Source organism: Ambystoma mexicanum, chromosome 2q (genome assembly GCF_040938575.1).
Source record: "Ambystoma mexicanum isolate Mex_15411 chromosome 2q, UKY_AmexF1_1, whole genome shotgun sequence".
Taxonomy (NCBI): Eukaryota; Metazoa; Chordata; class Amphibia; order Caudata; family Ambystomatidae; genus Ambystoma; species Ambystoma mexicanum.
Genome location: NC_090924.1, coordinates 902,114,490 through 902,141,492, shown reverse-complemented (window position 1 = coordinate 902,141,492; position 27,003 = coordinate 902,114,490). Strand labels below are relative to the sequence as shown.

The 27,003-nt window shown below is 44.4% G+C and overlaps 1 long non-coding RNA gene across 1 annotated transcript in view; it reads right to left on the bottom strand.

Moving 5' to 3' along the window:
• LOC138569823 (uncharacterized) overlaps positions 1 to 27,003 on the bottom strand; it is a 231,970-nt gene that overhangs the window by 127,136 nt on the left and 77,831 nt on the right. The window contains exon 2 of the long non-coding RNA XR_011303339.1: positions 2,677 to 2,757. This is a non-coding gene — a long non-coding RNA (uncharacterized lncRNA). The remainder of the gene's footprint in view (positions 1 to 2,676; positions 2,758 to 27,003) is intronic.

The following is a 27,003-nucleotide window of genomic DNA, read 5'->3' as shown; positions in this document are numbered from 1 at the left end:
TAACTTCCAGAACCCATCGCTCAACTTAAAGGGGAAACCAAAGAAGCAGCCAGGCGGTGCTGTAACTGCTTGCCTGCCAAAGAATTATCTTCATAACCAGAAGGGCAGATTAAAACCCACTCTGGTGCTGTGCCGTGCAGACCAGAGAGCCATTGCAGATCCAGTCCAGTCGTGCTGTGCAGTGTAGACAGAGCGCCTTGCTGTCCAGTCCTGCCGTGCTGTGTCCAGAGCGCCTTGCTGATCGCGGAACCAGACCAGTCCGGTGTGCCCAGCAGACTGTCGCAGAAATCCCTGACCAGAAACAGAATTCCTGACAGTTCCATTCAAAACCTTGGTAGTGAGTATCCATAGTATAGGATTGTCACTAGCCTATGTGCTGTCCATAGTCATCCCTATCCAAATCAAATCTATCTTAGATCCAGAACTATATTGTTAGAAATCCTTTTTGTCTTGCCTGAACTCTCTCTCTTATCCTATAGTCCTTCTGTAATAATATTGTTAACATCATCTTTGCGCCGATATATTTTATCTGAAGAAGGCAAGCGTCTCGGCAGGCAAAAACCATTCAGAGACATCCTGGTCTGGTGGCTGTGCTGTCGTGTAGCATTGCTTCTTCATAGTCCATCCCTAGTGTAAAGAAACCTGGTTTGTATTTTAAAAGCGCGTCTTGTTTTACATTTTGCCTCTATCTGAAAAAACACCCACAAAAACATTCATAACTTTTTCTTACTTTACGAAATGTAAGTGTCTGCTTGTAGCCAACACCCTAAGCTTTCTAAAGAACCCAAAACCGCATCTCAACTCATAGTTTTTCCGCAATCGCGCCTCCTGCTCGCGGAAAAGTTTGCCACAGATTTTTCATTTGGCTAAGATCTATAACGTGTAAAATAGCTTTTCATTGCAACCGACCTCAAAATTCAGTTTTCAACTTGCTTATTACTCTTAAATCATTGCTAGTGTTTGTCTGATACCATACAAAGCGGCTCCCATGAGAATTTCAAAAAGATCAGTGATTTAAACCATTTTTAGTGTTTTACCCATTTATTCAAAGCCAACTTTAAAACCATTTTTGACAGTATGCAATCATTCCTGTTTCTCTCTTGCGTTTGCTGGGGGAAAGTGGGATTGATATATTTGCTTGAGTTCTGCATTCCTGAAACCTGTTCTATCTCTTTATATTGCATATTGGGGGGATTGAAGGGTGTGCAGGGGAAATAGTAATCACATTGCTTTGATTTGAACATACCCAAAGTATTATTTCTATGCTGCATTGTTTTTGCTCATTATTACTTCTTGTGATTAAAGGGATTGTTTAGCGTGACATCACACCATTGGTGATCATTGTATCCCCATTAAAACTAGTGTGATATATATTGTGAAACACATCAATAAATATTTTTAACTTTGCAAACCAGCCTGTTTCCTGGTTCAGTGTGACCTGGGGGATTCAAAGAGAGGGGCGTGATATAAGTGGTACATCGTTCAGAATAAAAGAACATATAGACACAAATACATAATTAAGGGTTTCAGTTGTGCATCCCACTCTAGGCCTTGACTTAGGTGAAGTGCCGGATTGAAATCACTTACATCTTGGATATATAAAGAAAGGTTTTCTCAATGGATACATTTCTTCAAAGAATGCTCGTGTTTATGGCATCATTACAGGTGTCTTGCTTGTCACTATTTCCAGTTCTGTGGGATATTTTGACCCATTCCAATTTGCTTCCCTTCATCACTGTACTTAAATGGTGAAGGAAACGGCCCAAAATGGATGTGCCGACTCATGTGCGTGCCAAAATCTTTAAAACTGCGTTTGGGTCACAACCAGAAAAAGGCTGCACACCCTGCCACACATAGTCCAGAGCGGGGGGGGGGGGGAGCATGCCAGTGGGCTCTGCCACAGTCAACATGGAGCTCAAATGAATGAAACAGCATCATTGTGCTGAAAACCGAAAATGCCTTTTAAAATGTTAGCTTTTCAACCTCAAAAAGTGCCGTTTTAGCACTAGATCCATTCATGAATCATTGAGATTAAAATGGTATTGCAATGCCCAGGATCATCCAGTGTGGCTCAGAGGAACCGGGCCTCATTTGAGTGACAGCTACTGACAAATGTATCCTTGAGAAATCAACCAGGGACTGTGTTTTTCATTTTCACGGCAAACATGACTATTTTCTTTGCAACAAGTATCAGAATCAGATGTGCAGAGAGAAACTATAAACAAAGGCTTGATACATTTAGTCATGCTGCAAACAACTCCAGCACTCAAGGGAAGAACTAATGCTGACTAAAATGTGTAGTTGCTGCAGATGAAAATCGGATTTAAAAACATAAGTTTAATGTGCTTTTTCAGGAATGAAGAGAAATAAAATCGCCTGTTTTTGAAGTATGTTCTTATGTAAAGGCTTAATTCTTTAAGAATGTTAAAGGATTGCTAAGGTTAAACATCCACCTATAAACTGTGTTTATTTTCATATGTATAAATGAAAGATTTAAAAATGTGAAACTTAGAGCTAAACCCACTGACAGTTCTTAGCCTGAGAAAGGTTAACACCGCCACTGCTGACAGGAAAGGCTAATTGCTGCTGGGAGGCCTTGCATACTCATAACAAAGGAACTTCATTAGACATTCGTCTTTGCCCCAGACAAAGACAATAGCAGGCTTGGACACTCACCGTTCCAGGGGAGGGGCAGGAAGGTCCACTCTCCATGGAGAGGCCCCCATTCAACTTCAAAGGATTAGCCATTTGTTCACACTTGGGAAGAAAGAAAAAAAAAGGGACATGTGACTTTTGGGTTTAAAATGCTTATTTTTCCACTGAACTTCAAGACATTTAACTTGGCAGCAAGAATAAGAAGAAGAGTGAAAAGTACATACATGTAAATCTGAATTTATGCTACTCATTTGAAAAACATGGTAGAATTTCTTACTGCATAAGGAACAGAAGTTACAAAGAATGACTAATGGCACCAAAACTATTAATATTGCAAACCTAATGCTGTGTACACTTGTTCTAGGGGAAAATGCGCATATATGTACAGAATTGGGAAATGTTAGGCCAAACCTTTCATAGTTAAAACGCCCAAAATTCAAAAGAAAGGCTGAACCAGGTCCCACCGACTGGGGAGTTGGATTGGAATGTGACCCACAAAATATGTAATTTATGTATCTGATTTTCTTAGAGGGGATAATTACATAAATATGTATTTGTGGAAAAGTTAGATTCTGATCCCCATAGTTATGGGAAGTTTCCAGATCACCTCATAAAACACATCATCCCTTTCTGTCATCCAACCAGCAAAAAGCAAGGCGGAAACTGTGCCTTTGACTACAGCATTGTGGGTGTGGGATGTAAGCCTGCCCCTACCATAAAACTTAGTGATGTCATTTGGCATGATAAATAAGGGAACCTCACAACACACAGATACACTGATTCCCGACTTCATCCTGATTTCTGCATGGCACTCTGTTCCTGAATTCTCCATCTTGTTCCTGATTCCAGATTTCTATGCAAAGCCAAAGCCTCTGCATTGCTGAACCCCTTTTCAGCTAGGCCCAAATTCTGAAGCAATCCCAAAACGTAAGGGAAGCAATTTTGATCCAGTTGGCTTGCTACCAATAATGCTTGCCTGCTCCAAACTCACCACCCCACTGTTCTACAGTGTCCAGCAACCAGAAGGGCCAATCCAGTCCAGTCCATTCCAGTCCAGTCCGGGGTGCCAGTCCAGGTGTCCAGAACCACCCCGCTGATCCAATTCCACCAGATGTGCCCTGCTGTCCGTTGTTACACCTGACCTGTGGGTGTCACGCCCACCTGGCTCCCACATAGGCATCGATCTGGACTGGACTGCTGTGATCTCCACCAATGTGACGCGTAGGGCCAAGATGACGGACTGGACTGGCCCACTTAGCTTAGTTTGCTTGGCCCGTAGGAATATTCTTCTGCAAGTGGAGAAAGGGAATTAACCACCCGTGGAGTTGAGCGTAAAACCCTCCACCCCGTTCTCCCCACTGATCACCTTGGATGTCCACTCTTATAGTCTCACCTGATGATTTGAAAAGATGAGCTCTCCATCCTGCATTGAGCGCAGGGGCGCGTAGATAACCAGTTGCTTCACTGGCTCGAAGGAATTGGTGAGTTCCAGGACAATATTGACTCTGATATTTCCAGCAAGATGCCGTAAGTATGTGGTTCGTAAGAGTTCAAATGCCTGACTTTCACTCTTGTCCGATTCCTTGAAGGTTGCAGCTTGACCTTACTGAAGAGTTCCTCGTGGCAACCAGTAATGTTCAGGTAAGGATTTGTATTATCCAACACAGTTCGATAAAATAATGTCCATATGTAACATGTTGCTTTTTCCCTTATTCAGGCGCTGAGAGAAAGTATGAAGTTTCGGGGAATAATGCCTCCGGCGGTAAAATCAGGTAAGTCTTTTGTGGTTAGGAGGGTTCCCCTTGTTAGTCCCTTGTTTCACCTTGCTGTCCTTTTGTTTCCCCTTAGGGGCCGGGTTTCGTCTAGGATGCAGTGGAAGCTGTGCCAACCCGTGAAGAAGAATAGTATCCTCGTGGTAAAATCAGGTAAGTCTATGGGGGTATTCCTCTGCGTATTCCCTTGGCTCACCTTGCTGTTCTTGTCTTCTCCTTAGGTGGCGCAGTGCGGCGGGAACATGCAGGAGGATGCGGTGAAATGTGAAGATGCTGCGAAGGCCGGTGAGTTCAGCGCGGCGCTGCAGCAGGCGAGGCGACGCGCATAAAATAACATTTCTTCCAGCTCGAAGGCGCGATGGATCGGGAATTCAGGTAAGGATCAAAGGTATTGCTCTTGTTCTAACCTTTTCTCCTTCTTTCTCTAGGAGCTCCAAACTCGAGGCGGGCGTGGCAGAAGACTGGATGCAGACTTGCAGGCACGGTGAGCGTTACGCTGCTCGATGCAGAAGAACACAAAGCGTGTGCTGCTCTACGGGCGTGGTTTAAATAGCCTCCAAAGTAGTCCCAGATAAGTATTCCTCCCCAGCCCCACCCGAGTAATAAAATAGTCCCTAGGTAAAATAGTCTCTTCCAAGCCTCGTTTGGCTTGGAGTTCTTGCAGCATGGTCTGCATGAGGTAAGTTTGCAGCATGGTCTGCATCAGGTAAGTTTTAATCTATGAGCCTGGCGCCTATGGCACCAGGACTGACTCCCCATATGAGCCTGGCGCTATAGGCGCCAGGACTGCACCCAAATAGCCCCTAGCGGGGGTTGTTGGGCTTGCTTGGGGTAACTTGATGCCTGCTTCCGGGGTTGCTGGACTTGGTCTGGGTCCCCGGGGGTAGGCATCATGACAGCGGGATGACCAGAACCCTTGATGGTCCAAAACCTCAAAATAAAGTGGACTGTAAGTATAAATAGGAATCCTGGTAAACCATAGCATAGTTTGCCTTGCCTTGTCCTATCCCAATCTCTCAACCATTCTAGCTTTACCTTTAGAACCTATAATATTGTCAGAACCATTCTTGCAACCCTGTCTGTGATTCCTAGTGTTACCGCCCATTGTTCTCCTCATTTTCGTTTTACTAGACCATAAGCCGTTAGTGATTTTGATTAAATAAAGTAAGAAAATGGGATATCCGCCACGTGAAGGGTTACAAGCGGCCGTGTAACTGGAGTTTCACGGGTGGCATTCTCTTTTTCTGAGCCATTAAATCTAGTTTAAGTAAAAGTAACCTGTCATTTTAAACTGTTTTTCTCGGTTCTATTTTTCGAAAATCACCTCTCATTCAACCTTGCATAACTCCCTCAATTTAATAGCTAGAGACTTCATCTCAACTCTGACTTAAACATAACACCTGTAGCTACATCCCAACACAAAAACCGCATCTAGTGAATTTTAGGCAGGAATTCGCATTTCTGCAAAAGTTTATACGTGTGATTTTCAATTTCAATTATTTCCAAACTTCCATTAAGACTCCAAGTGTTTACTGTTGCTCATACTAAAGCTTATAATTGTTAGCATCTGTTCAATGTTGTTCCCATAGAGATTTATATTGATTTAAGGACTTTTGCACACTTTTCATTGTTTTGCTCAGCCATTTTCAAATGTCATTTTAAAAGTGTAAGACTTCCAAACCGTTTTCTCTCTTGTTTGGGGACGGAAGGTTGTATTCAAATCCTATACACTGTTCTTTATTCCTGAATACCCGCTGCTCCCTTACATTTCTGTAGAATTGCTTATTTGTGAGTTGAGAAATTTGCAGGGGGAAATCTTAACTTAAGTACTATCTTCCAACAGCCAAAACTGTTCTGTGTGTTTTATACTTTGTGTTGCTAAAAGTGAATTCAACTGCTTTACCTACCTTCTTATTTGTATTGTCACCACATTGGTGATTGCTGCCCCATATATTAAAACATGTTTGATTTGAATTTTAAATAAATAAATAAATAAATATTACCTTTACCAACCAGACTGATTCCTGGTCCATTGTGACCTGGGGGTATTTTGAGGAGGGGTGTGATATGAGTGGTATATCACTCAGAATATTGAACCTATAGACACAATAAAATAAGTATTTCATTTGCGCACTGCATGCTAGGCTGGGTCCAGGGTGTATTGCTTGATTAAAATCCTTAACAGATTCGAACATATAGGCAATTTAGGGGCAGGACTTCTGGTAGAAGCTTTTAGCTCCTTCTCTACAGATGTTTTATCACTTCCAGACAGTGCGCCACGCTAGCTGTTCGAAGCACGACGACAGCAGCAGATAGGTTGGTCATTTCTAATTCTATTTTATCTTTTTCCAATCGCTCGGAGCACGCACCTCACAAAACAAAGATTAACATATTTACCATGATATCTCGACCCGATGGGCACACGGTGGCACTTCACCATAGACATAAAAGTGTATCAGATACCAGGAGATGGGAATAATAGAGAAACCAGATATGCAGTCAAACCCTTAGCGAGGCACCTACTTATCTTACCATCGCACATACTGACATTACTCACGATAAAAGAGACAGCATTTCACAAGTGGAACTGTAAAATGCATGCTATGGTTAAATGTTCTAATGCCCCGTTTGGTGTCCCATCTCTAGGTTGTTAAACATGTTCTCCAATACCTAGGAAGGACATAAAGAAAACAGAAGCAACTTAGTTTCCAACAGTCGAAATGTCACTGCAATTTATGCGATTCAGCATTGTTGTTTCATTTCTTGTTCTGAATAGGCAGTATTACTAGACTCAACTGCTCAGGTAACCATAACTGTCGGTTTCCTTGTACAAATGTAAGACACTCTTTCCAAAATTAAGGGAACTTTGTGATTATTGTTTAATCAACCCCCTGTTTGTATATACTTTGTACATATCTCTCTCTATCCCTTAAGTTTTCTGCAACCTTGAATTTTAATTTTTCAGCTATGGTTGTGGTCACCATCACCACTGGGTTTCTTTCACTATCTTAACTTTTTAAATACCATAAATACCACAACTTTTTTTGCATTGTATTTATATTTACTTTACACCTGCAACTTGAATTGTGTATGTCTTTGGCATAAACGAGCCACATTCAAAATGCTCTGACTTACAGTGTTAATAAATTAACATTTATGTTCTACTTTTGAGCACATTTTAGTGGTCTGTATGATTGTTTATGGATACAATTACTACTACATTGAACTATAGATTGTTTTTTATGTTGATGCGACTAGGTTCTAAATTAATAACCACACCAGCATCAATAGTGGCAGCAGTATCTCTTTTTGTGTTTCTTAACATTACGCTAGCCCATTCTGCTGCCTGACCAGTAGGGCACCCAACAATTTTTTGTCTAATAAAAGTTTTAATGCAAAGTTTTAATGCAACAGAATGCAACTAAGCAAGTGAAGTGACCAGAGTTTTTTCCTAATGTTTTTCTTTATGTTCTCTTATATGTTTTCTTATTTGTTGTGATGTGCTGTACCTGTCTGTCCTGTGGCCATACATGTATTAATTTCTAAACTCCTAAACCAATTGTACGCACCACCACAGGGTACAAGACTTGATTATATGCAATTGTAACTTTGGTTGATATGTATTACTGATCCTCACATGAATATTACTGTTGTAATGCTGTATACACATTTCTTTTGAGTTAACATTTAAATAATGATGGATGAACTTTGGATCAGGCGTGGAAATTACACCCTGATGAAGGACGCTTTTCAGTCCAAAATGCATCGGTATCTTTTCGTATCTGCACTTTAAAGCAATTGAATTAAACACCCCAATTAGAAAATCACTTCGAATCACAGAACTGTTCTTTTTGGAAATACCAACTTAAAAGCTACTGTTACTTCTCAACCACCTTTAAGCAAATCCTGTATGGGACACAAGGTGTGCAGCCCACACTGATGGGTGATTAGCATAGGTCTCTTGACTTCCTTTTTATAGGTTAGTCATGTCTGTTATTGTTTTGTTTTGCTCACTGTAGGAGTCCAATGTGGCCCTGAGGGAGGCCCTTGATGTACTTGCTCGCTGAAACTAGTGTGTGAACCATTGGAGCCCTGGCAATATTTTTTCTTTATTGCCCCTTGGTCCAGCAAATAAAAACTGAGGAGTAGTTTATGTCTGTATTCAAAAACGTGATCACCCAGTTAGTAGGGCAAGGCTGTTTATCAATTTCCATGAATAACAATGGAGTTCAAAGGTGACAATGCTGGCCAGTGATGCTATCCATGCCCACACAGTCTCCACTCAACCTGCATTATATTACTAAAAATTCTCTACTGTAAGAACCAGCAGGGGAGGTTGACAACAAAAGGATAGTCACCAGTCAGCTGCCCCAACAAAGAAGCAAGTGCAGTGAGAAGGCTCATATCGAAGAAGAGTTCCCAAGAAGATCTTGCTGCAGTGTTTCATAGGCATCGGACACCTCTGCAACTCCCAGACCTATGTACCATTTAAGGGGAGCAGGGACACCCCTGCAAACTCTGCATCCGTTAAATGGTATAATGGGTACACCTTTACCGGGTCAAACCATGGCATTTTTGCCGTGATTTATTTTACAGATTACTTTTTTGCCGTGATTTTATTACTGCACACCAACAGAACATGAGGGATTATATCCATTAGCTGCTCGCCCAGCAATGGGATACACCAACCCGACCTATGTGCCCATGCCAGCAACCGCCCCACCACTACCATACATTTCCACCCTGAATACTGCCCTGTCCCAAGACTGTATGGGGCAGAGGGAGTTAGAGGAGGTGCTTGACACTTCGCGAATAGAGCTAGCCCGACTGAGAACAACACAGAGTGAGGGGAGGGTGAACGAGAGAGGACTGGATGAATGGTGGGTGGGAGACATTTTATTTAGATTGGACGGTACGGTCATAAAGGATGTGTACATTGAGTAGACAGAGGATGAGGGCAGTGAAGTAGGGAGCACAGGAAATGGGACAGGGAGGTCCAATAGATAAACAGACAGAGTTGAGGAAAGATGAATGGGACACAGTAGAAAAGGCTGAGGATGATGGAGAGGAGGGATAATGGGCACCAGAGATTTCACTGTGACTGGAGAGCTTGTGGGGACCGTGATTGAGGTATAGACGTGGCCAAGTGGCAGTTGCAATGAAAAAAAGCAAGTGTCTACACAAAGGTCCCGGGAGAGCACATTATGTACCCTGGGCACAAATGGATAAAAATAACTTGATCAAGGCGATCTCGCACCTGACTGTTGGTGCTGAGAAGTGGATTTATGCATTTAAAACCAGACGAAAGGCTTTCCTCTAGCTGTGGGGCATATGGTTTGCTAGTGGCAGTCTGTTGGTGATCAGGCCGGGACATATGGGTGAAGGTGGGATATCCGGGAGTAAACTTGGACGAAGATGCTCATGATGGGATCCCTTTCAACAACATTAGGGCACAATCGTGGGATGGGCTACGATGAACGTATCCCAACACCCCAGACTTAAGTCTATTTTGCAATACACTATGGTAGAGGAAGAGAATCCTGTGTTGTACATTATCAAACTTCAAGAGATGTGGAGGGTGGAGATGGGAGACAAGTGGAACAGATCAGTTCCTCTTTTTTATTTAATTTTAAAAGGGGGCTTACCCAAGGAGGTGCAGTAGGCACTCGACAAATTAGTTGGCATTTGTGATGCTGGAAATGCATCAGAGGGACAGGGCCTCCGTATCCTTGTCCTATACTGCTTTTTATCGTGTGTTCTGTCGTGTTTTCCGTGCAGGAGTTCATGTGGGACTCGTGGCGGTGCAGCTCTCCCTTTTGGATTGGTAAACAGACCCCTGGGATAGCCTTATGGCACCCATGGGTAGGGGTACAACCCTGTGCCCCTAGGGTATGTTTTTGGGCACCTGTGTGTGACCCACAGAGCAGGGTATGGGCTGGTGGCAGCTCCGTGCTGAAATGACTGGTGCCCTGAACGTCCTCCATTTTGGGATGCCCAGGCCCCGTCATTGGAATCGGTAGATTCCTGATGGAGACAAAATGGCCCCTATGGCCTCTTGCCTTCCATCGCCTGTTAACCTGATCTTCCCGAAGACCCGGGAAGCCCTGCCTCTGTCCCTTCCCCCTAACTGGCTGTTGGGTGGAAGTTCCATATATGGTAGTGTGGGGGAAGTGCCAACCAGACTGGCTGGAGCCTTCTCAACGACCGTATGTTGTGGGTACGCCTGTGGGTGGGACCTGGGTGAATGAAGTGTGACACGAGTATACATTCTATGTTGTGATTGTCTAGTATCTGGTGTTTGACACAATGGTTGAGACAACCCTGCCCAAAACCGGTATGAATGCAGCTTGGAGGGTTGAATGGCTTGGTACTTGTCCCAATACACATAACTTGTTGTGAGTGTCTGGAGAGAAGTAAATGGCCTGAATACCTCGTGTACCTGATTGGTTGACTGCCTGCATGAATGCCCATAGTCGTGATTGGATGCTTCAGTGCGACCCAGCGGAATGAATGGGAGATCAACAGTATATCTGGGGACCTCTCACTGCTAGGAATCATGTTCAGAAGCTGAAGTCCACTACGACGAGTAACCAGAGTGAAGCTTAACCTTGAGCCCTGCTGGACGAGAAGAATTGCTGTTGCTCTCCTTCGCAATCAAAGCTGCTGTGCTTCAAGAACTGACCCAGAGAGGACCTGGTAGGGCGCCCTCTTCCCGAGCTATGAGGGACCATCATGCACAGCTGAACTCTGCCTAAGCTCCCTGGTAGACAGACCTTTGACAGGCTGCTGACCTGATACGGGGATTGCTGCGGAACTCCAAAGAGAAGTGCCCGGACCGTGGTCCACCACTGTCGCCGACCGCCGTCGCCGACCGGAGCCGCTGTGCTCCCGTTGCCTAAGAAACTTCCGTAATCTAAGGACACTCTCATCCGCATTGTCGCCGCTGTATCCTACTGGAAAAGGCGGACGGTCGACGCGCCGAGGAGCATCTACCGGTGGGTTTCCCGCCACCCAAAGACCACAGAGATGCTGACAACTCGATGCCCTTGCTGGGCCACAGTACTTCAACTCTTTGCGGTCCAGAACTATCGACCCCGAGGTGCCCTGCACGCCTCTTCCTTGCAGGACGTTTACGCTTCTCTGTCAACTAGCACCGCTAGGAACGACGCGGCCACTTCAACGTCGCAGCTCGATCTGTTCTCCGTCGGACGTTCAATGACCCGTGACTCCTACCTGAAAGGGAGGACACTCAAGAAGGGTTGTCTATTTCCCAACGCGCAACGCTACAACACCAAGGTACTTTGGGGTTGCAGAACTATTTTGAAGTCTAAGGGTGATCATTATATGGACTGGGCTTGTATTTTTCTTCCACAGGTTGCCCAGGTTGGGGGGGATCTCCACACAGAGCTGTGTTTAACGGTACTTACCAGTATTCTGCCTATTGCTCAACCATCCTGCTTTCCTTCCTCTCTGTACTGCTGGTTCCTCTTTATTTTGAACTGTGTGTAATTCTGACCGTATGCACTTAAATAAGATTGAGTAACGTTAGTGATACCACTTTAGAACTGTACATATTTACCATTGTTGATTTTCAGAGTACAAAGTGAGTTATCGTGATCGTGTATATGACTTTGAATATTAATTATATAAAGACTGTTTTAACCGATACAGTGTGTGGACATTCCTTCGTCGGGGCTCGGGGACTACACTGTACTTAAGAACCAGATTGCATCACCTCCCGAGAAGCTAGGCCTTGATTGCTTGACTACGTTACCATAATAGAGAATCTTGGCAGGGGTCTCTGTGTCTCCCCTCTACCATATAGAGAGCAGAAGTGCAGACCCCCCCCCTCCGGTCTTTTCAGCATTGAAGCAAAGGGTGGGTGGGAATTCAGCTGATGAAAATACACCATTGTAAAAGAATAAAGGAGCACGAAAGGAAAGCAGCGCAGTGGATACAGGTAGAAGAAGCAAAACTAGTACAGAGAAAGCTAGCTAAAATAGCTCTAGACGTGACGGCACCTGCACCAATAGAAATGACAGGGAGCACACAGGCACCTGCAGACACAAGGATAGCTGTGTTTTGTCCAGGAGGATGAGGAGGAGGAGAAGGACCATGGGAAGTGGAACATCAGCACCCTGGCATCGCGTGGCAGCAAGGAGGTCAGCAGCGGGAAAGAGGTGGGTTCAGAGGGGAAAGGGATGTCTTGGGGCATTTGGAGCGATGGGACCCCGAGGTGGTGGTATGGGGCCTTCACAATGTTGGAGCTGTTATAAATGGGGACATTTTACGATAAAATATAGAAGCAGGCTGGGGGTGGAATAAAATCCATATAGCAACTATTATCCACAGCCAAAAGGGCAGCTTCAAATACCAAATTCTATACTGTATGAGATATATCATCCATATCCCCTGTTGCCCCCTCGACCTCCAGGTGCCCAAATGAAAATCACCCAAGCTGCCCAGCCACAGTTGCCACACCCATCGCTTTAAGCGCAGGGCACAAACACAAATGATGCTGTACCTAACGGCACCGTTGTACCTTAACAGAGGTTGGCGTCATGAGAGGTAACCTTTTTTCATTCCCTGGTACAAATTTCTACCCTAACTAGGGCAGCCCACGGAAAGCTCTTGCGAGCCCAGTACTATCCATGACAGTCCACCATGACGAAGAACCCTTGGTGGGCGCTGAGATAGGCAACACACACTTCATCTTTATGGTTGACACATGTGCCACTAAATCATGCATCAGGGAGGGAAACTTCCCGTTATCAGGTTAAACTCTTGTCACACAGGGCTTCTCTGGGGCTGTCACCACAGTTCCATACACTAAGGAGGTTAAAATTAAAATAGGGGGGGGAAGTTGTGCGGGCTCCCCTTTTGTATTCTGAATGTTCCCCCATAAACTTGTTGGGGCGTGACCTGCTTAGCAAATTGAACACGACAATCTCCTTCACAGACAGTGGGAGTGTATGTTCTACCCCAGGAATGTGGGCAATGAGAGCAATGGCTATCACATATGCAAGAGGTTGAGAAGTAGGGGTTTGCAGGATTCCTTTGGACCCGGACACGGTTATGTATGGGATTGCAGTACTTCTTGAGGCGGTACACCAAATTGGCAAAGGTTGCTGGCGAGTGCCAGCTGATTTTATTTTTCGCAATGTGCTGACCCCCGAGTTAGTGGCAGGAATGATGATGTCTCAAGATTTGCAAGGGCTGGTTGTTTCGGCAAAGCAATTTGTTGTCATAGGGAATGACCCTGATGGAAGTGAGTGTCGCACAGTGCTCTGTTTTGATCCTATTGTGCATTTTAGGGAGGTAACCGATGTGGAAATGTTTGAAGAAAAACCAGATAATGGTGAAATTTTATTAGCTATTTGTATCCCCAGTGAAATTATGGTACATTACCAGAAATGTCAATGTCCCCTTATGACTGTTGCAGCCCCACTCATGCATTAACAGTGACTTAGAACAAGTACTCGAAAGTCTTTTGACCACAAACACCCATGATGAGGGCTGTTTCAAGGGGGGACACTGGTACGAATAACACTGAAGCCAATTGCTGTGTTGCATGGAATGAGACAGTACCCTCTATCGAGAGAGGAGGATGAAGGGATTAGAGACACCATCACTGCCCTATTAAATCAGGGACTAATAGTGCCACCCACCTCCCCATGCAACACGGCTACTTATACTATAAAAAAAGCCAAGGCGGGCAGTTGGAGGATGATCCATGACTTACTCCCCCTAAATGATATTGTACAGGTCAAATTTCCTGTGGTTCAAAACCCTGCAACAGTATATTGTAACATTGCCAAGCAGTGACCCACATTACTGTGGTGGATCTTAAGACGGCTTTCTTTCCATTCCACTGCACCCCGACTCACAAAACCTCACTGCCTTTACACTGCCTCAAGAGTCCTGCAAATCCCCAAGTATTTTTCACAGAATCCTTCATGCAGACTTATCCAGGTGCACAGCATGATCACCCAGTATGTGGATGATCTGCTGGTGTGCAGTGACAACGAACACCAGTGTCAGAAAGATTCAATAACGCTCTTACAGCTCTTAGCCGACAAGGGGTACAAAGTGGACAAAGCAAAATTACAGTATTGCCTGCTGATATCTGTGAATGGAAAAATGATACTACCTGATCGCACCGCACCCATGCGCGCCACTCCATGGCCCTCCACAGTCAAGGAGATGCAAACATTCCTAGGATTGTGTAACTATTACTAGACTACGCAGCCTAAACCAGGTCCCTTCTGCAGGGCCTCGAGAAGGGCGAAAAGAATGATAAGATTGTATGGACAGAAGACATGCTCACCAATTACGATGCCCTCAAATAAGTAATATCTACTGACCCATTGCTAGCTACCACAGACTATACACACAAGGTTTACCTATTTTCTCACTCCAACAGCCAATTTATGACTGCAGTATTAACACAAAAGAGTAGGATGGGCCACAAACCACAAACCATTGGCCTATTACAGAAGCACTCCACTATAGTAACTCCTTCGCCTTGTACGTGGAGCATGCAGTGTTTGCTATTCTCGAAAGAGAAAAGTCCACTCTAACAGCACAGAGGGCATCTGCCTATGAGATAAGTGTTTCTAGGTGCAACAAGAGAAGTGAGGGAGGACAGAGGGAGGACAAAACAAATGATCTTACTAAGCCTTGTGTCATTCAGATCATGCAAGTGTGGAACACAAAGTGCAGGGGGGAGGGAGAAGGGGAAGTGCCAGGGAGAGAGAAAGGGAAGTGTAATCAGGGCAGCAATGCTCAGTAAGTGCAGCCAGGGCAGCACGGCTCAGGGTAAGTGCAAGGAGGCAGGGATTGTAGGGGGTACAGTTCCAGCCCCTAATTGCATGGTAGACCCGGAGGCAGTGGAGGGGAGACTGGTCATGAGGGAGCCTGGTACCCAATGAGACTGTGAGAGTAGCCAGACAACCAGTCAGTGCAGCAGACAGGTGGGTCAGCAGGGGAGAGAGTGAGAGAGAGAGAGAAAGCAGAGGCAAAATGGAAGGTCTTGAGCTGCTTCCGGAACTTCAGGTGGTTCTGCTCAAATTTGAGAGAGGCAGAGTGGCCATTCCAGAAGGAGGTACCCACAGAAGAGAGAGAGATCTACCCCCACTCTCTGCCTGAAGAAGCATTTGACCCTCAGCGAGTATGAGGTGACTGAGCAAAGGGCTTGAGAAGGAAGGTGTTTTAGAAGAGAAGGCCTTGTGGACAATGCAGAGGGTCTTGAACTTGATCCTTGCGGCCATAGGGAGCCAGTGGAGAGATTTAAGGGCTGGAGAGATAAAGTGCCTGGGCTTGAGGCCAAGGACAAGTCTACCTCTGAAAGAAAGAATACCTCTCATGAGGTGCAGCTGGTAGTAGGACTTCTTAGCAAGGTCTGTGATGTAAGGAGAGAAGGAGAGAGCGGAGTCGAAGAAGACACCAAGGTTTTTTCCCTCACAGGAAGGCGAAGAAGGGTCCAAGGAGGGCAGCCAGAGTGAGAGTGGGAAAGCGGGAGCAGGGTTCCCAATGAGAAGGATCCTACTGGCATTAAAACAGAGATCATTGGAGGCTCACCAATCCTGAATCGCAGAGAGACCGTCAGGAATGAGCAAGAGAGGAGAGGTGACTAAGGGGAGCCTGAAAGGGAGCCGAGTGTCATCCGCATAACACCCGGGAGGATAGCTCAGCGGCAACATGTTCTCCTTGGAAGCAAGATGACACGGAGCAACACAGGTTCGATCCCCAGGTCCGCGCTTAGAAACCTCTGGGTATTTAAGCGTGTTATAAATACACGACTAAGACAAAAAAAACAATTACGCAACTAAAAAAAAACGGTTCCTCTAACAGCACCTCGATGCCAGTGGGCTTTGTGAGCGCTTTAAAAATGCAAAGAAATAAACTAAATAAATAACACTGATAGTTAGGGGAGAAGGTAGAGATAAGGTGGGCCAAAGGGGCCAAGTATACATTGAAGTGAAGCCAGGGTGAGAGAGGTTTGAGCCCTGGGGAACACTACACGTGGAGAGGTGTTGGAGAGAAAGGACCCAAGTTGGACCTGGGAGCGCTGGTCCAGGACTAAAAAGGACAACCACACCAGTGCCTGAACTGTGATGCCCAGTTTCTTGCAGAGCCGATTGACCAGGATGGCATGATTGACCATGTCAAAAGCAGAGGAAAGATCAAGGAGGATGAGGATCGAAGGAAGGCTACAATCGAGATTAGTGAGAGGATCTTCATGGGTGTTCAGGAGAGCAGTTTCCATGCTTCTGGCTGCTCTGAAGCCAGACTGATGTTCATGGAGACAACCAACAGATCCAGCACACACATCCACATTGTAAGATGCAAAACAGTAAACCCTGCTATGATTCTAACAGAAATGTGCACCGACGAATACATGGCCCGACATGATTGTGTATCTTATGAGGGGGAGAAGGATGACATTCCCAAATCAAAAGATAGCCCACGAGAGGTGGGGGCATGCAGTGATAAAATTGTGGCAAAAATGTCACTTGTACAAAAAATTGTGGCAAAAATGCTGTGGTTTGACCCGTTAAAGGTGTACCCCATTACACCATTTAAGGCGAGTGGGGGTTGCGGGGGTGTCCCCCATTCCCCTTAAATGGTATAATGGGTCAGGGGGTTATGGGGGTGTGTCCCGCATCCTTTATATGGATTGCGGCAGCAAAACCACTGCCTTTTTGCCGCAATATTTTGTGTCCGCTGCCATTTCTGCCACGATTTTAACACATGGAACTGAGGTGGGGAGGTCCTCTTCGTTGATGGGTCACCGATAATTGACCAAGGCACATACTTGAAACATACAGGGGCAGATGTGGTCACCTGGTGACAGTGAATAAGAAATATTAGTGCAAAAGAGATTTCCAGTGCACTTTACAGCTCAGTCAGCAAAGCTTGTAGCGCTCACAGCAGCACTGCAAGTATCACAGGGGTGCCACGCGACCATCCATTCAGATTCAGCGTACGTCACTACAACAGTGCAAGTTGGTCTCGCATGTTGGAAGAGGAGGGGATTTAGGAGGGCTGACAGGTCCCCAGTTCAACATGCTGCATTACTAGATAGGCTCATTTTCACACTCTCACAACCATCTGCAGTAGCGGTCATAAATTGCTCCACCAGACACATAAAACAGACATAGTCTTCCTCGGTGCCCCCCAAAAACAGCAGCATACCTCCAGTACCTCAACCAGCAGAATACCCTATGTTAACATCCAACATGGAGCAGCCCCCCTGACTCCTATAATTCACTGCCAACTGCACAAATCATTAAATTACAGGAATGAGCACCTGAGGAGGAAAAGAAACTGTGGGTAAAAAGGGGGTGTACACAATCCCCTGCTGATCTGATATGGAGACAGGAGACAACAGGGAAAGCAGGTATGCCACATGAGGTACTAATAATAGCATTGGACCAACTTCATCATCCATCCATGTTTCTAAGCAGCACATCGCTGCGGACATCCAGGAAGACTAGTTTGTTGCAAATTTCCAGGAACATTTAGCAAATTTGGTTATCCACTGTGTCACATGTCAGAATTACAGCACAGGAATGAAGCAGTGAACAATAAGAGCCACTCTGCCCCACCCTAGTGGGCCATTCTGTGAGTGCATATCAACTACATGGATATGGGCGAGAGGTGCAATGGCTCCCAATATTTGATTGTTGCCATTTGCCCCTTCACCAGGTGGGGGGAGGCGGGACCTTGTGCACATCCAGATGCCAAATGTGCCGCTACCAGTTTAAAAAAGAACTATGTGCACTGCTTGCCATTCACACTTTTTAGTTTACGCACACAGTCCCGCAAAGACCATCATTTATCACCCAATGAGGTGGGCACTGGACGCTGCATGCACACGCCCCTTTCTCCATTTAGGAAACCATCAGAGACACATAGGGCTGCATCTGAGTTAGAAGATGAATTTAACAAATACTTAAACAACCTAACTTGTGCCATTCAATTTGTCTCTCAGCAAATTGCACCACTCAGATCAGAGGAAAAACACTGAGCGCCATGGCTGCTACCCCACCTGATTCCTCACTCACTCAACCATTACTTCCAGTTGAACTGGTCTACGTGCAGAATTTCATCTGCAGGTAGAGTGACCCCAGGTATAACGGGCCTTACTAGGTCATCTTTTCCACTCCCCTAGCAGTGAAAGCTAAAGAGGCCTGCTACTTGAGTCACTTATTGGACATCCGAAGAGCACCCCTGAGCACCCCGAAGTAGCCATAAGAGCATATTTCTATGCCCAGTGGCTCGGAATAATTGCATACTGGTACATATGAACTGCTTTCTTTTCAACTACGACATACCAGTACCACTAGAAATAAATTGATAAACACAACATTTTGCACAGAGGGTACACTCTTAAACCCTAAAATATAATTTCTTTTCATAAACAGTAGAAGATGGAACCAGCACTCTAACAACCTCCTTTTATATAAAGAAACATTTTAGTTATAGTAATGTGTCTAGATTTTCATACTCCTACTTGTGTGCCATGCATTATATTGCAGGGTTCTTTGCAATTTCTATGTTTGCATTGGGCATTTATTTAGGAGCAGTTTTTATATGGGGGCACATATAAAAAGGGGAGATGTCTATCAAAACAACACTATTAATAATATATCTATTATTAATACAAATGCAACAATGTCTTTACTGTCCCTAATACACAACAACAGCACCAAGGTCATACATTTACATGCGAGTATTGATTATAGGCGCACCCACTGGTTTGGGGTTTTTAGAATTCATTGCCAGGTCCTTATTCCCCAGTGTTTTTATGATACAATTTTTTACTAATGGCACTAGTAGTTGTAAATGTATTAATGGATATATACAAAGTTCTAGGCGCACATTGTCAAATAGTTGGTACACAGATATGAGCACAGTGAGGAGAGATAAAGTGAATGGTATTTGTTAAGTCTGTTCATTGATATTGTATGCATCAGGGGCCCCCAAGGTCTTAGTGCCACAGGATGCACCCATCATAGAGGCCCAATTATGGGTCCACCTAGGGCTATTTAGGATACGGCATGTTGCAAGCACATAGTGTGAGGCTCGAAGTATCGGATCCAGACCAACTGCAATGCAACAACAATCATAAAAGCATTCAGTGTTTTGCCAAGACCACATTTGGTGTTACAAAGACTTAAATATATTGTGAACAAGTGGAAAGAAACAACGCTGAGGCTGATAGTTTGAAGGTCCTGGCCTGGGTAAATATGGCATGTGGATTGACCATATCGCAAAACTGACATGGATAGAGGCAATGGAAAAATCAGTGAAAGCGCACAGAGAAGAACCAAGTGGACTTTTCTTGTACAAAGAGGGACTGTTTATGTAGGGGTCAATGAATTTTATAATAAGACTTTCCTCATTCGAGAACTCATAAAAGGCACTGCTGTAGTTATGGACTATTACTGTGTGTGTGGTGAGCAGGCGTACTTGCACCTCCCACCATTATGGAAGGGGCACTGTTCACTAGCTACCTTGCACTCGGCACTGCTTGTAATACCCAAAAAGCATCTCCAAAGAGGACCGGTGGATTCATCACTACCCATTGCAGTTCCCACCTCTGAAGGGACGACCAGAAATCCATTACAGGCCCCGGAGTTCCATATCCTCCCTGAAAGCGAAAGAAAAGAAATGTTGCGGATGAAGAAAAGATCAAACTATTTGTTTCACAATTCATCCTAATCTTTCAGTGAGATACCCGATGAGTACAGACTATTCAGTTGCAAGAAAACGGTCTTCGTATCACTGTTACTGCCTGGGGCCCAAGCAGCTGCTAATGCTAAATGGCTTCAGATTGTCCCCTGGGAACTGATACAGATGGCAAAAGACATGGGACAAGGGTTTATTGCCATAAAGCTAGAGTTGCAGGGCCTTACAGCTGATGACGATAAAGAAACGCTATATTCTTGGCCTCCTCATGACTATGGAAGGAGGAGTGTGCAAAAAGATCGGAGATCCCTGTTGCACGTTCATGCCTCCTAATGATGCAGATAACGGCTGCCTCTTGCATATAATAGGAGCCGTACACACCCTGGCAGTGCGCATGAAAAAATAATCTGTAATACAAAGTGAGGACTGGTTTGATACTATTTTTTTCCTGGGCCCCTACCTCGATGGAAGTAATAGTGAAGATTTTGGAACCTGTGATTGTGTTCATGTTGGTCATCTTCTGCACCTGCCAGCTGGGCCTCAGATACTCTGCCAAAGCAGTACCTAATAGCACTATGATGATGATCTCAATTGGGGTATCCAACGCACCTTGCAGTACCACAGAACACGGTGTCAGCCAGATGACACTGAATGCCACTATTACTACACCCCTACCAGATCCTGAGAGCTATGCAGAACATTGGGTTGATTTAGCTGGGGATGGGGGATTCATATATCTGACTTGCACCCCCGAGGAGTATGCCTGATCTGGAGCAGGTTTGCACAGTCTGTCTAGAGCATGGGTTCCTAAGGAGGGATTGTGACCATATTTGTAAGCTGAATGGTTAGAGAGGGTACAGAGATTGGAAGAGAACAGTTATTTGGTGATAAGCATGGGTAACAATGCAGGGGAGTTTGTTAATGTAGAATTAATGAAAGGGGGAAAGTTGGGAAGGAGAGAGGGTCTTCCTACACCCTTGGATGATTCCGAATGAGAAACAACGAACTGCACTTCGAGAGAGCAGGGGGCATGCATTAAGAGCTACAAAGTAGAGGCACGTGTAAAAGCCATCTTAGTTATTGTCAGCCTTTCTGGAACGTAGGCACAAATGCTCTGAAAGCCCCAAACGTGCCAGTATTAGACCTGTATTATTGTCACAAACATAATCCACACCACGAGTGAGCTTCAGGGAGTTACAAGCTTTTCATTGTCTCAGAGGCTGCAGGCCTTCGTAACCCGGGAAGAATGTGCTCTGCTAGGCCACGAGAAGGGGGCAGAGCGCCTCTTGGCAAATACCATCCCACGATACAGATAAAATGGCCCCTCACACCCAACACCCCCTCTGCAGCAGAGCTACAGCCCTCCTATGATTTAATCCCAAGACCCCCACATAAAACGGTGCCAGCCAGGCCCAGACCACTGACCATAAAGCTGTAAGACCCCGCCCGATTGATTAGAAGGATTAGAAAGCAAGGCTATCTTGCCTACACATTTGGTTCATGCGATTTGTGCTGCGAGGTGCCAGGGAGAGATTAATGCATTTCCCAAATGAGTGTGAAAGACCTTCGGAAGTTGGTGGCGCATCTGGGAATGAGTGAAGTATGCTAGTTAGGATGACCTTGGCTCTCCTCCTGGGCTCATGTATGCGTCTGCAAGGTGCATTGTTACATTGATAGAGTAGCATTTTTTTCAAAGTAACTAATTGCTTATTAGGCCCTGTTTTACTGAGGATGACGAGCCCAGCAGCACCCACGTAGTCGAAGATGGACAAGAAGGCTGGGACCAATGGCCTAGCATCCCTTATAGAGTGGGCCGCCTATGTATAGAGTCCTACCAACCAGCATATAGGTTTCCACTGTATATAATGACGTCATCTATGAATATACCTGCAACAGGTCTTTGAAAGCCCATACATATCTGTAATTAACCCACATAGAGCTAGTGCACAGCAACAGATTCAGCAGCCTTGTTAATTTGATCAGCCAGTATTAAATCTAATCTTTGTATGCAACTATTCTGACTGGCAATTTTCTGAAAAGAGTTATCATTTTGTCAAAATAATGTTTTTGTCTTGTTTTGAGCAATAGTATCATAGCATTTGGGTAAAAATGTGTCCAGTTACTTGTAAAGTCATGTATCATTTTTCCATATCTGTCTTAACTGATATGCTTTTGAAGAGTGTCACCCACCAACCCTTTACCCGTGCACACACTTAAATGCACTCTGACCCTCAAAAACCAAATCCTCAGTTCTAACCCGCCCTAGGGATCAGATTAAGAAGTATGTTTTGCTTTGGTTATTGTGGCGAACGCCACTACAGAGAATGTTTGTCATGTTGGTTTGTGAAAAAATGTAGAAAAAGGACTGGTGCTGCCTAAGCAATTTAAATATACTCATATTTTGTGAGTCTTGCTATCATACTCTTGGCAGCACCTTGTAGGTAAAATAAAAAAACTGGTGCACATCAAAAGTGCCTTCTTTGGTGACATTTTTGAGAACACAGGCACGTTTGCAAATGTTTGCAATAGGTCCTTGGCTGCAGCGAGCTTCCCCTCTCCTCCACAGCACAAAGGAATCAACACGGGTGAGGTAATTAGGTGCTAAATCCCCGCGAGCACAGGATCATCTAAATGACATTAGTACCCGGCACGCGCGGCTGAACAGGAATACTGTGTGGTGATTGGCTCATTTGCGAGCCATACCACATGGTATTCCCGTCCACGCCGTGCGTGCCGGCTACTCTGTTCCCGGCGGGGGGCGTGGCAGCCCCTCAGCCAATGAGGAGGCTTGAAACAGGCCAATCCCCGCTCTGAGCCTCCCCATGCCTGGAGGCTTCCTTCATCCACCGCCGGGGACTCAGGTAAGAATTTTCTTTTTTCCCTCCCTCCTCCCACCCCACCTGACTTACCTTCTATCCTGCGATCTCCGGCGGGGGACGATGCTTGTTTATTTGATATAGCGCAAGACCAAACCCAAAGGGTAGCTGGGCGCAGACATTACAAGGATACTTGAGAACTTGGTTGTAGGAATTTACAGTTATACAGTTCAATTAGAAGCAAAGTACATGTGCGGAACTAAGTACGAAGATACGGTTAAAGCTAGTTGAGCAGAAACCAGTTGACATAGTTACAATCATCAGGGGTCTCTGTAGCAGGGGCAAGGCGAGGCTCCTAGTAAGGGGAGGAGGTCAAGCTAAATGTCATTGGATCGTATCCAGGTAAGGACCTTCCGCCTGAAGCTAGGGTAAGGTTGGTCCATTTTGAGGTCTAGGTGGAGTCTGTTCCAAGTTTGTGCAGCTAAGACCGGAAAGCTGGAGCCGCCAGCTGTGATCTTTTTGTATCTAGGCACCACTAAAGTGTAAGCATTAGTCATTCTTGTGGGACTGTTTGAGGTTCTCTTGTTGACTCTGTTTGCCAGGTAGGGGGGGGCTAGGTTGTTGAGACATTTAGAGGTGAGAGAAAGGGTTTTGAGGGCAATCCTGTCTTGAATTTTTAGCCAATGGATATTTTTTCTCGAGGTGGAGATATGGGCTCTATTAGGAATATTTAGAGCTGCTCTAATAGCGTTATTTTGGAGTGTTTGGAGTTTATCAAGAATGTACTTGTTAGATCCTGCATATAGAGCATTACAGTAATCCAGCCTGGATAGGATGAGTGCGTTTGCTAGTGTGATGCAGCTGGTCTCAGTTAGGAATGGTATACATGCTCGGATCAATTTGCAAGTATATGCAGTGGAAGATGCTAAGGGATTAGTTTGTTTCTTAAAGGTGAGCGCTGAGTCGAGATAGACCCCAAGGGTTGTCAATGTTGAATGAGGCATAGTTCGGGTCAAGTTTTTTGATGAAAGAGGAGTGTAGGGGTGCACAGACAGGTTAAGTAAAGGTCTGAAAGCAGTAGGATTATAACTAAAAATGTATCAACAAAGGGTAGTGTTCAGTATTACAATCAGTCTTATGGTGCAATCGGGCTGTCGTCACAAGGCCACTTGGGACAGAATAAAGCAAAAGAATCCAAAGCTGTGTATTGCTGCCCAGCAAGCCCAGATGCACTCAAATAGGGAAAAATGTATCTCTTTATTTCTATTTGAATTCATTAAACATTTGGCGCCAAAAAAGGCATAAAAGGTTACCTATTTACACATGGAAAGGGCACTTGTAGGTGTTCCATATAACAAAGGTGAGAACAACAAGCGTTGACAAAAAACCGCTTGTATGGAGCAACACAATTGTAAATCTGTATAATAGTTAAGTGCAAACAAACTCTAGATGCATGGATTTGATCATTCAACAGTTTGTAAATGAAGTCTCGTATTCAGGTGTAACCCGAATAGGACCAACATATGCACCTGAATATGTGTAAATAGTGAACACTGATTGTACTACTGTTTGCTTACTAATGTATGACTTGTTGGACTCAGAAGATTAAAATCCATAAGTCAGCTCTAGTGTTTTTGTGCTGATTGTTCTATTGGTTTGACATGTATGCTTATATATTTTATCCTTAATAATACTGCCAACTGTTCTAAATGACCCTTTCTGTTGTAAAGAAGAGAAATTCACACAGTGTTTGTAAATCGTAAAATGTATGCCTTTTTTGGCGCCAAATGTTTAATGAATTCAAATAGAAATAGAGGGATATCTTTTTCCCTATTTGAGTGCATCTGGGCTTGCTGGGTAGCAATACACAGCTTTGGATTCTCAAGTTTTTTGATGGCCATTTCTGAGCCAAGGATCAGTAACTCCGTTTTGTCGTCATTCAGGCAGAGGCCGTGAGATGCCATCCATGCCTGAATGAGGAGATATATCTTGTTTACTAAAGCCGTGTCTTCCAGGAAGTTGCCCAAAAGGGGGATGAGGATCTGAGGGTCATCTGCGTAGTTGGTGTAGATGACAACCAGTCTGTCCAACTTGTCAAACAAAGGTTTAGCAAAGATGTTGTACATCGTAGGAGATACACATGATCCCTGAGGGACACCTCAAGAAACTTGTGTGGGATCAGCGGCTGCTGAGGGGGAGAAGACTCTCATTGTCCGGTTTGCAAGGAAGGATTGTACCCAGGTTATAGCATCACTTGAGAAATGGGCAGCAGAGCTAAGGTGATTGCATAAGACTGCATGATCTACCAGGTCGAAGGCCGCAGATAGGTCAAGGAGGAGTAGCATAGCTGATTTGCCAATGTCCTTCAGCTCGTCAATCAAGGCTGTTTGTGTTTTGTATTGTGCTGTGGTCATTTTGCCTAAAGAAATTGATTGTTTTGCAAATAGTAAAATCAACTATACACATTTTAATTTCAGTGTACTTTATACTTACGTTGTGTAGTGTGCTTGTTTAGAAATGTTCTTTATTTAAACATTTTGGAACCCAATGCTCTGAAAAAGGAAACAGGGAAGTATTTCTGAAATTGACTGCACTAAATTAAACCTCTCAATTTTATTGGATAGATTGGGCTGGGTGGTAATGGGCCAAACATTATTTGCTGGACGAATGGTCCCATCACAACTGTGGTGATGTAGGTAAAAAAAAGTGGGGGAGAACTGCGAGTGGATGATTGATAAGGAGAGGTGTATTTGGACAAACACACGTGATGTTGGTTTATGACATCATAAAGCATTTGGTGGTAGTGGTAAAACTGGTGGCATTTGGAAATACCAACTGTTTGACGGATCCACGCAATTACAATTTCTGTTGCTGAAACTTGCTTTTTTGTATTCGTATTTACCTCCACACAAACCTATTATTGCATGCACTATTAACTTGTGGTATTGCCACAATTGGTAATATCATATTACCGCCTGGAATACAATGGGACTCCAAAATGAGGAATAACTACGGAATCATGCTGATCCTTGCCTTTACTGCATGCTTACTACATGTGGTATTGGTGTTTGAGTTTGGCAGTATTTCCAACGGAATAGCTTCCAAACTCCAAATTAGTTCCATTGTCATGGATATAAAGTCCCTCACAATGATGTGAAAATGCAATCAATCACCTTTGAAGCAACTAAAGATATTTTTTATTTAGTGTCACCCACCGAACAGAGAAATGCTGTATTCACTAAATTGCTGACATTATTGGACTTTGCAAGAACTCTGAAGGGGTGACATAAAACTTCAATTTGTATATAAATAAACACGTTTTTATAGGCTTTCTCAAAAATTGTACCATTATTCTTCTCAGTGCTTCTCAGTGCTGTTTCTATTATGGCAAACGTTTTCTTCGGGATATCTTTTTCCCTTTTACTTGGAACTGATATAGGATACAGAGAAGTGATACACAAGAGTCATATCAGAGTTGTTGGTCACATTTATTTAAGGATTTTGTAAAATAGGATTAGTATGGACAGAGGCCTTAGGGATGAACTCTAAAAACAATAAGGAATGACTTAGGAAAAAAGTGCAAAGGAAAGGCTAACAGAAAAAAGGGGTTTGGTAGGTGTTGTCCTCACACCTGAAGATGGCCCTCTTGGTTTAACATAAATGCCCAAACCCTGTCTTAATGGTCCTCTGTCAACCTTCAGGATATCCTAATCCAATAAAAAACCAGAGTTCAAGAATGGATAGTGAAACGTTCCAAACTAAACTCATCAGGACTCTCAGCTTCCAGGCTAACACTATTCTAAAACACATGATCTGTAACCACAGAACCAAGAACTTGACCCCTAGCTCTCAATGCATCACCAAACTGCCTCGACACCGGATTGGGCACTTTCAATGCCATCCAAGGTGCTGAAAGGGAACTGCTTGAGCCATATATGGCCTCAATGCTCAACCGTCAGAAAATCTCTGAGTTTCGGTCGATTATGAAGCTCTACATGTTGAATTCAAATGGGACCCTTCCATAAACCATTATAAAGCAGGTGATCCTGGAAAGGATGGCCCAC